General features: G+C 41.3%; 1 long non-coding RNA gene across 1 annotated transcript; it reads left to right on the top strand.

The window, feature by feature from the left end:
* The first annotated feature begins 766 nt into the window (after positions 1-766).
* Positions 767-11,480, top strand: LOC117527096. The gene is made up of 3 exons (XR_004565434.1): positions 767-867; positions 10,116-10,118; positions 11,470-11,480. It is a non-coding gene; the product is annotated as an uncharacterized LOC117527096 (long non-coding RNA).
* The last annotated feature ends 2,052 nt before the right edge of the window (positions 11,481-13,532 follow it).

The following is a 13,532-nucleotide window of genomic DNA, read 5'->3' as shown; positions in this document are numbered from 1 at the left end:
TCCAGGGATTTGGACCTCGGGCCCTGGACAGGACTAAACTTCTTCAATGTTATAAACCTCATTTATTTGTAAAAAATAATCAAATCCACCATCAACAAAGTGATTTTACAGAAGCCTCGACTTGAAGCTCACACTTAAGTGTCATTGTGTTAGACACAGCAGCTGAGAGTAAAGTCTCACCTGAAGATGTCGCTCCTGCTGTTCCTCTAGGTTTCCAAAGGGGACGCTACTGAGAAGCTGGCTCACCAAGTCGCGGCCAAGGTTGCTGCTCCTGATCGCAGGGTTGAAGAGGCCTCAGGTGACCCTGATGAGGAGGAAAAGGATGAAGCGCACAAAAGTAGCAAAGGCCACGTAAGCGGTAAATATGGTTTTATTTTGCAGGAACTAAAATGAAGAAACACGGCGATCCAGCGTCAGTTCCTGACTGCGATCATTCAGCGAGAGAAGACGAAATGAGCAAAAACACCACATTGCCAAACTCACCACAACGCCAATTTAAGGTCCAGAAAATAGAACATATTTTCATAATTCAGACTCCAGCGTCCAAATACCCTTGCGAAAAGAAAATATATTTACCAATATATTTTGTTTAATATATTGAAATATATTTCAATACATTATTACCTCCAATACATTATATATTGTAAATACATGGATTAATATATTGTTGATACATATATTACACACCATATTATATATTCACAAAATATATTGCAATATATTGTAAAATATACAAATGATTGCCGCTTTCCATATATTGCAATATATTCAAAAATATAAATGCAGAATCTCATATATGGAAATATATTGATAAATGTATTGCATGATATTCTCTAATATACTGCAATATATTTTTGTTTCATAAGGGTAGACATACCATCACATACAATACATAAAACATACGAGGTCTGTTAGAAAAGTATCCGACCTTTTTATTTTTTTCAAAAACCATATGGATTTGAATCACGTGTGATTGCATCAGCCAAGCTTGAACCTTCGTGCGCATGCGTGAGTTTTTTCACGCCTGTCGGTTGCGTCATTCGCCTGTGAGCAGGCTTTGTGTGAGCACTGGTCCACCCCTCTCGGCGGATTTTTATTGCGAATAAATGTCTGAACGATTTGGAGCTTTGCTGCATCAATTTTTTTCCAGAAACTCTGAGAGACCTCCAGGTGGACACCGTTCGGAAAATTAATATGGCTTTCAGGGACGATTTTATGGGGATTAAACAGATTAAGGAGTGATCCAGACGGTTTAAAGACCGCCCACAACTGCTGAGAGCGCGGCGCACTCCCAGCCCCCATCGACAGGCTGACACCCCGCTGGAACAACCAGATCATTTCCAACGTGAAGGCTTTGTTGATCCGGGACCTCGTCTGACTTTCACAAAAAGGCTGAAGATGTGGACATCAGCACTTTTTCGGCACATTCCACCATTACAGGAGTTTTTTTCATGGAAAGAAAAGCAGAGGGACGCGCCACGGAGCCGTTCATAACGCGGGACAAAACCACCTCCGTGTTGATCTCACAGGACGGGTGGATTTCAGATGGATTCCGGTTGCTTTTCAGTCGTGTGATTATCCGATTGTGATTGTGCATGAGCTGGACCTGCCCCAACATGTCCTGGAAGGCTTCATCACGGCGTTGCTTTGCGCCATGCAGCTCCACCATGACGCGCGGAATTCCTCAGCATGTCTGTCTCAATGTGCTGAAAAAATGCTGATGTCCACTCTTTTCACAATTTCTGTGCTAGTCAAACGACATACCGGATCAAGACAGCGTCCAGTTTAGAAATGAACGGCACATTCCACTGTTACAGGAGTTTTTTTCATGGAAAGAGGAGCGGAGGGACGTGCCACGGAGCCATTCATTATGCGGGACAAAACCACCTCGGTGTTGGTCTCACAGGACGGCTTAAAGGTGGATTTCAGACGGCTGTCGGTTGCTTTTCAGTCGTGTGATTATCCGATTGTGATTGTGCATGAGCTGGACATGCCAGAACATGTCGTGGAAGGCTTCATTACAGAGTTGCTTTGCGCCACGCGCGGTGGAGCCGCATGGCGCACGACTGAAAAGCAACCGGAATCCATCTGAAATCCACCTGAAAGCCATCCTGTGAGACCAATATCCCCATAAAATCATCCCTGAAAGCCATATTAATTTTCCGAACGGTGTCCATCTGGAGGTCTCTCACAGTTTCTGGAAAAAAATTGATGCAGCAAAGCTCCAAATCGTTCAGACATTTATGTTGTGTGGGCCGCTGAAGAGGAGGTACTGCTGGCCCACCACCACCAGAGGGCGCCCTGTCTGGAGTGCGGGCTCCAGGCACCAGAGGGCGCTGCCGCCTCACAGGAGCAGCCAGGGTGACAGCTGTCACCCATCACCTGAGACGAGACAGCTGATATCAATCAACAGGGAGGTATATCAGCAGGATGGCATCTCCACCTCATTGCCGAGATATCGCTCTACCAAGGAGGTAACGTATCCAGCCAAACAGATCATCTTTTGACCATTAAATACTTTTTGCCTTTACACAGAAAGAGAAAAGACAGCAGGAGACTGTATTTTGGATAAGTACTCACATTCCTGCACTCACCTGTATTTTCCTGACAAGAGGTGGAGGTGGTGTTTCCACCCTGTGTGTTGCTGGGTGCAGCCGCACCCACACCTGACTGTATCTGTTCCTTGCCAGCAGTACCGGATCCGACGAGCGGAGGCAGTGGCCACCTGGGGTTCGGGACTTGGCGGCTCCAGTATCCCCGGGGTTCGGTGGCAGAGGAAATCGGGTGGTTCCGGTTCGACTCGGACAGACGTCTCCTATCGTCGAGCCTGCCCACACGACACCTTTGGAATTCGGTTACTGCTGTATTTGTAATCTGTTGTGTTTGTTGTGTGAATTCACAACAGTAAAACTTTGTGATTTGACTTTCTCCATTGTCCGTTCATTTGTGCCCCCTGTTGTGGGTCCGTGTTCCTACACTTTCCCAACAATTTACTCGCAATAAAAAATAGACGAGAGGGGTGGATCAGTGCTCACACAAAGCCTGCTCACAGGCGAATGACGCAACCGACAGACGTGAAAAAAACTCACGCATGCACACGAAGGTTCAAGCTTGGCTAATGCAATTCAAATCCATATGGTTTTGAAAAAAATTAAAAGGTTGGATACTTTTCTAACAGACCTCGTATAGTGTAAAAAAGGCATTATATCACCTAACATTAATATATATATATATATATATATATATATATATATATATATATATATATATATATATATATTCCACACTTCCCAAATTACACTGAAGTTGGGATGTTGTGTGATAAAAATATTAATAAATAAGATTTGCAAATCCTCTTCAACCTATATTAAATTGAATACACCACAAAGACAAAAACTTTATTGTTTTTGTGCAAATATTTGCTAATTTTGAAATGGATGCAACATGTTTCAAAAACGCTGGGACAGTGGTATGTTTACCGTGTTACTGTTGTGAAAGTGTAGGTACACGGACCCACAACAGGGGGCGCAAATGAACGGACAATGGAATAAGCAAAAATATAACAATTTAATGTTGTGAATGTGCACAACAGAGCAACAGACAACACAATTGAGATCAACAGTCAATAAGTCACGGTGACGTGTGGGCAGGCTTGAGGATAGAAGACGCCCATCCAGTAAAGAGCCGGATCCCACATGCTTTCCACTGCCACCGGATCTGAAGCACCCCGGAGCCACCAAGCGCTGGGTCCCCAGGTGGCCACTGCCTCCGGCTGTCAGATCGGGTACTGCTGGCAGGAAGAACAGACAGGTGATGGTGGGTGCGTGAACACCCAGCAAACAGTCAGAAAGGATGGGTAACACTTCCACCTCTTAAGCACAGTCACACAGGAACAAAAACGTGCAGCGCTTGAAAGACTACTTATCCGAGGAGCGAAGAACGTCGTCTCCTCCTAGCTTCCAGCTGCTGACCAGTCAAACAGGTACGCCTGCAAATGTTCAGAATGTTGTATGGCACAAAACAACGGCTGAGTGTTTACCTGATTGGTAGACGATTTCTCGGCAGTGAGGTGAAGATGCTGCCCGGCTTTTATGGAGATGTGGTTGTGGTGATGATGAGTGACAGCTGGTGCTGGTGATGACTGCCAGCTGCCACTCCCTGTTGCTCCGGCACCCTCTCGTGCCTGAAGACCGCACTTCAGGCAGGGCGCCCTCTGGTGGTGGGCCAGCAGTACCTCCTCTTCAGCGGCCCACACAACAGTTACATCACCTTTCCTTCTAACAACACTCAGTAAGCGTTTGGGAACTGAGGGCACTAATTGTGAGTGTCATGATTGGGTATAAAAGGAGCATCCTCAAAAGGCTCAGCCGTTCACAAGCAAAGATGGGGTGAGGATCACCACTTTGTGAACAACTGAGTGAAAAAAAATAGTCCAACAGTTTAAGAACAATGTTTCTCAATATTCAATTACAAGGAATTTAGGGATTCCATCATCTACAGTCATATAATATATATATATATATATATATATATATATATATATATATATATATATATATATATATATATATATAATATATAATAGTCATATAATCAGAAGATTCAGAGAATCTGGAGAACTTTCTACACGTAAGCAGCAAGGCCAAAAACCAACACTGAATGCACGTGACCTTCGATCCCTCAGGCGGCACTGCATTAAAAACCAACATCATTGTGTAAAGGATCTTACCGCGTGGGCTCAGGAACACTTCAGAAAACCACTGTCAGTTAACACAGTTTGTCACTACATCTACAAGTACAAGTTAAAACTCTACCATGCAAAGTGAAAGTCAAACATCAACAACATCCAGAAACACTGCCGCCTTGTCTGGGCCTGAGCTCATTTGAAATGGACAGACACAAAGTGGAAAAGTGTGCTGTGGTCTGATGAGTCCACATTTCAAATTGTTTTTGGAAATCATGTATGTCCTGTCCTCTGGACAAAAGAGGAAAAAGACCATCCAGACTGTTACCAGCACAAAGTTCAAAAGCCAGCATCTGTGATGGTATGGGGGTGTGTTAGTGCCCATGGCATGGACAACTTACACATCTGTGATGGCACCATCAATGCTGAAAGGTACATCCAGGTTTTGGAGCAACACATGCTACCATCCAGGCAACGTCTTTTTCAGGGACGTTCCTGCTTATTTCAGCAAGACAATGCCAAGCCACATTCTGCACGTGTTACAACAGCGTGGCTTCGTAGTAAAAGAGTGCAGGTACTAGACTGGCCTGCCTGCAGTCCAGACCTGTCGCCCATTGAAAATGTGTGGCACATTATGAAGAGCAAAATACGACGGAGACCCCGGACTGTTGAACAACTGAACAACTGAAGTCGTACATCAAGTAAGAATGGGAAAGTATTCCACCTACAAAGCTTCAACAATTAGTGTCCTATTAGTGCAGAGGTAGGCAACCTGTTCCAGAAAGAGCCATGAGGGTGCAGGTTTTCTTTGCAGCCACTGACTCCACCAGGTGATTTTACTGATTAACTGATTCCATCTGCTCAAAGTGATATTAATCAGTGAAATCACCTGGTGGAGTCAGTGGCTGCAAAGAAAACCTGCACCCTCATGGCTCTTTCTGGAACAGGTTGCCTACCCCTGTTAATTAGTGTAACACACTGGTAAACATACCACTGTCCCAGCTTTTTTGAAACATGTTGCAGGCATCCATTTCAAAATGAACAAATATTTGCACAAAAACAATACTGGAGACAATCCCAGTATTGCCCCAATTTGGACCATATACATTTGCTAGTACCAATCGAGTGCCGTACAGATCCCCTGTCACTGTCACATGTCTTCCCCTCGAGTCAGAGATGGTCTATAGTGGGATGAAAGGGATACCTTTCCTTACTAAGACGGCTGTGCCCCTGGTTCTATAGTCACTCTTTGAACAGAACGTTTGTCCTATCCAGGACTTCTTTAGCTTTGCAGGCTCCGTTGTTCGGACGTGTGTTTCTTGTAGAAATATAATGTCGGGACTCAAAGATTTTAAATGTGCAAAACTCTGCTGCGTTTCATCGGGTTATATTCCAGCTCAAAAAGTGAGTTTTGCCCACATTCTGTGTATCAGACTTCATTTACCTTAAAACAGAATAAGTATATAAGAAACAAAATTCTCCATTGGTGATTTTTTTTTTCTCTTTTTTTTTTTTGGAGCAACTTTTAAATAAAATTGGAAATAGGTGCATATAAATGAGCATTAGCTAATAGGTTTTTTCTTTGTTTTTTGCATTAGATTTATTTAATTAGCATTATTTTATATAATAATATTATTATAATAATTAATTAACTAATAATATAATGTATTTATGTCATCATTATTATTATTTTTTTATTTTAGATTTGTGTTTTCATATAGACACCCACGGGTCAATGTCACATCCCGCCAATAATGCGGCGCATTGTATGAGGCCCGCCCCCAGTGGCTCCTTCGCTGGCAGCCAATGGGGAGAAGCCCTGGGGCCGTGCTCGCAGCAATGTCCAGCCGCCCGCAGGAGTCCACAGACAAGCAAAAAACATAAATAAAGGCCACATTAATAGTCCTGCATTAAAGGAAGAAAAAGAAAGAGCAAATAAGAGTCACGTGAACTGAGTGGAAACTTTCACTCTCAATGTCTTAAACTATCGACATTATCCATTAGCAGTTAGCTGCTAACTCCTGTTAGCCATCTGCAGCATAGAAAAGGTCCATGTCCTAAGGCTTTAGATTCTTTCGGATAAAGTCAATTGCTACAGATGGGTCCTTGAATCGTTTTTTTTTTTTTTTTTTTTTTTGGGCCTGTCGACGGAGTGATGTGAAGAACAGCAGGGAAGACAATCCCAAATTTGATCCCCTGGCAGTTCCGCAGGAGCTGTTCTTTGAGCATTCATCAACTTTCCCAGTCTTTTGTTGCCACTGTCTCAGCTTTTTTGAAATGTGTTGCAGGCATCCATTTCAAAATGAGCAAATATTTGCACAAAAACAATAAAATTGAGCAGTTTGAACATTAAATATCTAACATCTAATATCTTAATCTAATCTAATATCTTAAGCTGTACCATCTCTGTCTTTGCAGGACTCTGAGGAAGATGTGACTCTCACATCGAAACGTTAGTCCCGTGTACATTTTTGCTTTTGTCTTGCACTTATTTCTGTGTTGCACCAGATATTTTTCTCTTTTATTAAACATCTTGTCTTTGTGGTGTATTCAATTGAATATAGGAGGATAAGAGGATTTGCAAATCATTGTATTCTGTTTTTATTTACATTTCACACAACGTCCCAACTTCAGTGGAATTTGGGTTATATATGTTCCTGTGGAAATTATATGTGAAAAATCAACATAAAACAAACTAGAAGCACTCAGAGAGCGCAAACCTCCACCAAGGCCATAGGGTCACTGACGTCACATGGAATACCCTTTGGCAAAGAGACTTATTCCACATCGTTTCACACATCTATCGTCATGTTTCAGATTCAATGGTTAACTTTCTGGGGTCCGAGGGCTTTTTTTGGACAGTTCACTCACCTGGCATAAATGTTTTATTATTGCTGTTAACAGCTCTCCCTGCATCCCACAATCAAGTTTTATGTCTCTTTTTTTTTCAGGCCAACCTGTACTTTCAGAATATATATGCTATAGTTGTGTTTTATAAGTGTATTAAAGGTTTACAATCAGAAATAAGAAAGGATAAAGTAAAGTGGAAAATAATTTTCACACACATTTATTCAAAACACACAGCAAACTATAATAAACTAGTAACACATCACTCCTAAAAACAATCTTTGGTATGTCACGTGAGGTGAATCTGCCCTATGATTGGATTTTGGAAAACCATGTGACGGTGAACCAATTCCGATTGGACACTCACATTGCTCACGTCATCACACAGCTTCTATGAGGAGTACAAAGATGGTGGACGGTGGCTTGAATGTCTGCGGAGTTAACTTTTCAGCAAAAAAAAAAGTATGTTTCTATCTCATATAATGAAAAAGTTAATTTATAATTTAATAAAGCTTGATCTCAGCCGTCGTATACGACGGCCTCGGTCCCAGAGGCTTAAACCCTTAGATCTTCAGCAAATGTATTTATAAAGAGAAACTACATGAACTACACAAGTTTTTTTTTATTTTCTAAGTTTATTCAATGAGGAGAAACAAATGCTAAATTATTGTTGTGCTGTAACTTAATTTTTGTTCAGCCTTTGTGACCCGTCTTCATGAAATTAGATGCAAAAATGTTGAAATTGGCCCGATCCTGCAATGACTTTGTGGAGTAACACCACTCCGCTTCACGTCGTGGTGTTTTAGACTCCGTGTCGTGCATTCAAACCGTATAATGCATGGCTTCTCATTGTTTAATCCTTACATAATGCTGAATTTATGAGGAAATGATTGTTGTACAAAAGCTTCAGATATCTGTCACTGAAAGAGATGATGACTGGAGGCAGTTTGAAGCAGAAATGAGGTGTTAATCCGTGATCCGCGTCATCAGGGGGCATCGATTTTTAGGGGGACCGTTTGGCCGGCGACAGTGGTCTTTGTTGCTTACAAATGCTTAGTTGACAAAACTGATCATATTGAAATGACAAATTTCCAAAGGAAAATAACAGGAAACTACAGCAAATCTTCGAACGGATTTAATCCACCAAAACTGGTGTTACATTTATACAGAGGACATTGATCAATCATATGAATCATTCATCTCCATTATTTCCATTTTATAGGATAAACATTGTCCACTGATGTTAAATGTTGGTAATAAGCAAAACAGATAAACCTTTGATCACTAAGAGACTGCTGAATCCATGTAAAAAGAAAAACGTTTTGTACAAGCACTTATTAAAACTCAGACCAATTGAAGCTGAGAATAAATATAAGACATATAAAAACAAGCTGACCAATATTATGTGATCTTGCAAAAGGCAGTATTACAGTGATCTGTTGGAAAAAAAACATTAAAGGTACTTGGAAGCTCATAAATGAAATCATCAAAAATAAAAAACTTATCCAACATATTTTTACACAAATACTGATACAATTGTTAAGGAAAAGAAAGCTATAGTAGATCATTTTAATGATTATTTTGCTAATGTGGGGAAAAATGTAGCAAACTCAATTGTACCTTCTAATATGTGTTCTTGGGATAACGGGACAACAAGGAATAACCTTTTGGACTCAGTGTTTATCAGAGAAACTGCTGAATATGAAATAATTGGCATAGTTCATAAACTAAAGGGAAAAAAATCTACTGATTGCGATCATTTCAATAAGTTTTTGAAAAAAAATTATTGATCGTGTCGCTAAACCTTTGACTTACATTTGTAATTTGTCATTAATGACTGGGAGATTTCCTTCTAAAATGAAAATGGCTCAAGTGGTACCGCTGGTGACAAATATCTTCTTTCAAACTACAGGCCAATCTCACTGTTACCTCAATTTTCAAAAATTCTGGAAAAGTAGTCATTAAGAGGTTAAATGATTTTATATCCAAACATCACATACTAAATGAGCAGCAATATAGATGTAGAAAAAAAAAAATCGTACTACTTCATTGGCGGTAAATGATTTTGTGGAACAAATTATGAATGCAATTGAAAACAAACAATACAACCCCTGGCAATAATTATGGAATCACCGGCCTCGGAGGATGTTCATTCAGTTGTTTAATTTTGTAGAAAAAAAGCAGATCACAGACATGACACAAAACTAAAGTCATTTCAAATGGCAACTTTCTGGCTTTAAGAAACACTACAAGAAATCAGGAAAAAAAAAAATTGTGTCAGTAACGGTTACTTTTTTAGACCAAACAGAGGGGAAAAAAATATGGAATCTAACTAACACCTGCATCAAATCAGATCTGCTCGTTAGTCTGCATCTAAAAAGGAGTGATCACACCTTGGAGAGCTGTTGCACCAAGTAGACTGACATGAATCATGGCTCCAACACGAGAGATGTCAATTGAAACAAAGGAGAGGATTATCAAACTCTTAAAAGAGGGTAAATCATCACGCAATGTTGCAAAAGATGTTGGTTGTTCACAGTCAGCTGTGTCTAAACTCTGGACCAAATACAAACAACATGGGAAGGTTGTTAAAGGCAAACATACTGGTAGACCAAGGAAGACATCAAAGCGTCAAGACAGAAAACTTAAAGCAATATGTCTCAAAAATCGAAAATGCACAACAAAACAAATGAGGAACGAATGGGGGGAAACTGGAGTCAACGTCTGTGACCGAACTGTAAGAAACCGCCTAAAGGAAATGGGATTTACATACAGAAAAGCTAAATGAAAGCCATCATTAACACCTAAACAGAAAAAAAACAAGGTTACAATGGGCTAAGGAAAAGCAATCGTGGACTGTGGATGACTGGATGAAAGTCATATTCAGCGATGAATCTCGAATCTGCATTGGGCAAGGTGATGATGCTGGAACTTTTGTTTGGTGCAGTTCCAATGAGATTTATAAAGATGACTGCCTGAAGAGAACATGTAAATTTCCACAGTCATTGATGATATGGGGCTGCATGTCAGGTAAAGGCACTGGGGAGATAGCTGTCATTACATCATCAATAAATGCACAAGTTTACGTTGATATTTTGGACACTTTTCTTATCCCATCAATTGAAAGGATGTTTGGGGATGATGAAATCATTTTTCAAGATGATAATGCATCTTGCCATAGAGCAAAAACTGTGAAAACATTCCTTGCAAAAAGACACATAGGGTCAATGTCATGGCCTGCAAATAGTCCGGATCTTAATCCAATTGAAAATCTTTGGTGGAAGTTGAAGAAAATGGTCCATGACAAGGCTCCAACCTGCAAAACTGATCTGGCAACAGCAATCAGAGAAAGTTGGAGCCAGATTGATGAAGAGTACTGTTTGTCACTCATTAAGTCCATGCCTCAGACTGCAAGCTGTTAGAAAAGCCAGAGGTGGTGCAACAAAATACTAGTGATGTGTTGGAGCGTTCTTTTGTTTTTCATAATTCCATCATTTTTTCCTCAGAATTGAGTGAGTCCATATTTTTTTCCCTCTGCTTGGTCTAAAAAAGTAACCGTTACTGACCTCCACAATTTTTTTCTTGATTTCTTATAGTGTTTCTTAAAGCCAGAAAGTTGCCATTTGAAATGACTTTAGTTTTGTGTCATGTCTGTGATCTGCTTTTTTTCTACAAAATTAAACAACTGAATGAACATCCTCCGAGGCCGGTGATTCCAGCATTTTTGCCAGGGGTTGTATACCGTAGGGGTTTGTTTTGACCTACAGAAAGCATTTGATACCATAGATCACACCTTATTATTGGATATATTATGGAGGTATGGTATCAGAGGTTTAGCTCACGATTGGATAGCAAGTTATCTCCACAAAAGGTATTAAAGTGTTCATATTGGTTGGATAAATTCTGAATTTTTGAAGTGCATTTGTGGGGTGCCCCAGGGCTCAGTCCTTGGGGCTTTGTTGTTTCTTTTATATATTCATGACATATGTTTAGTTTCTAAATTTGTGAGTTGCATTTTATTTGCTGATGACACGACTGTGTTTTGTAGTGGGGGTTTGGGACAGGTTCTAGACATGATGGAGAGGGAACTACAGAAATTCAAAGAATAGTTTGTTTCAAATAAATTAGCACTTCATTTTGGTAAAACAACATGTATTATATTTGGAAATGAACCCAGGAATTTATGTAGGAATTGACTAGTGCACGATATTGATATTGAAATTGAACTTATAAATGAAACCAAATTTCTTCTAAGTTCAGTGATTAATTTATATTTTGAATTAGTTACAATTCAAAATATACATATATGAGTATATGGTATGTATATATATGTATTTTTGGATTGTTGGATTGTTTTCTTTGTGAGATGATTTTGTTTTTTGGGGTCTATACATACTGAATAAATTAGTTAATTCATATACATATATATATATATATATATATATATATACATACACTGCGATTTTGCAAGTTCTCCCACTTAGAAATCATGGAGGGGTCTGAAATTTTCATCTTAGGTGCATGCCCACTGTGAGAGACATAATCAAAAAAAAAAAAAAAAAAAACGGAAATCACAATGTATGATTTTTTTTTTTTAATAATTTATTTGTATGTTACTGCTGCAAATAAGTATTTGAACACCTGTGAAAATCAATGTTAATATTTGGTACATGATATGATGTTTCCACCCCCATGCTTCACGGTTGGGATGGTTTTCTTGGGGTTGTTCTCATCCTCTAAACATGGTAAGTGGAGTTGATTCCAAAAAGCTCTATTCTGGTCTCATCTGACCACATGACCTTCTCCCATGCCTCCTCTGGATCATCCAGATGGTCACTGGTGAACTTCAAACGGGCCTGGACATGTGCTGGCTTGAGCAGGGGGACCTTGCTGCCCTGCAGGATTTTAAACCATGACAGCATCATGTGTTACTAATGTAATCTTTGTGACTGTGGTCCCAGCTCTCTTCAGGTCATTGACCAGGTCCTCCTGTGTAGTTCTGAGCTTTCTCAGAATCATCCTTACCCCACAAAGTTTGATCTTGCATGGAATCCCAGACCGAGGGAGATTGACAGTCATCTTGTGTTTCTTCCACTTTCTAATAAATAATCATAACAGTTGTTGTCTTCTACCAAGCTGCTTGTCTGTTGTCCTGTAGTCCATCCCAGCCTTGTGCAGGTCTACAGTTTTGTCCCTGGTGTCCTTAGACAGCTCTTTGGTCTTGGCTATGGTGGACAGGTTGGAGTGTGATTGATTGATTGTGTGAACAGGTGTCTTTTATACAGGTAACAAGTTCAAACAGGTTGCTGGGAAGGTGTCGTAGCACAGACCCACAACAGGGGGCGCAAATGAACAGACAATGAGTAAGCCAAAAGGTGCTTGGAGTGCGGGCTCCAAGCAGGGCGCCCTCTGGTGGTGGTGGGCCAGCAGTACCTCCTCTTCAGCGGCCCACACAACAGGACCCCCCCCTCAACGGGCGCCTCCTGGCGTCCGACCAGGCTTGTCCGGATGTCTTGCGTAGAAATCGGCCAGGAGGGCCGGGTCCAGGATGAAGCTCCTCTTCACCCAGGAGCGTTCCTCAGGTCCATACCCCTCCCAGTCCACCAGATATTGGAACCCCCGGCCCTTACGACAGACGTCCAGGAGCCTGCAAACTGTCCAGGCAGGCTCCCCGTCAATGAGCCGGGCAGGAGGCGGCGTAGGTCCCGGAGTACAGAGGGGCGAGGTGTGGTGTGGCTTGAGACGGGAAACGTGAAAAACAGGGTGAATCCGCAGTGAAGCCGGGAGTTGAAGCTTCACTGCGGCCGGGTTGATGATCCTGAGGATCTTGAAGGGTCCTATAAACCTGTCTTTCAAGTTCGGGGAGTCGACACACAAAGGGATGTCCTTGGTCGAGAGCCACACCTCCTGCCCGGGCTGGTATGTGGGGGCCGGGGAACGCCAGCGGTCCGCATGGGCCTTGGCCCTCATCCGGGCCTTTAACAGGGCAGAGCGGGCGGTC

This window comes from Thalassophryne amazonica, chromosome 15 (genome assembly GCF_902500255.1).
Source record: "Thalassophryne amazonica chromosome 15, fThaAma1.1, whole genome shotgun sequence".
Lineage (NCBI taxonomy): Eukaryota > Metazoa > Chordata > Actinopteri > Batrachoidiformes > Batrachoididae > Thalassophryne > Thalassophryne amazonica.
The sequence above is the reverse complement of the archived record's forward strand: the minus strand, read 5'-3'. Positions and strand labels throughout refer to the sequence as shown.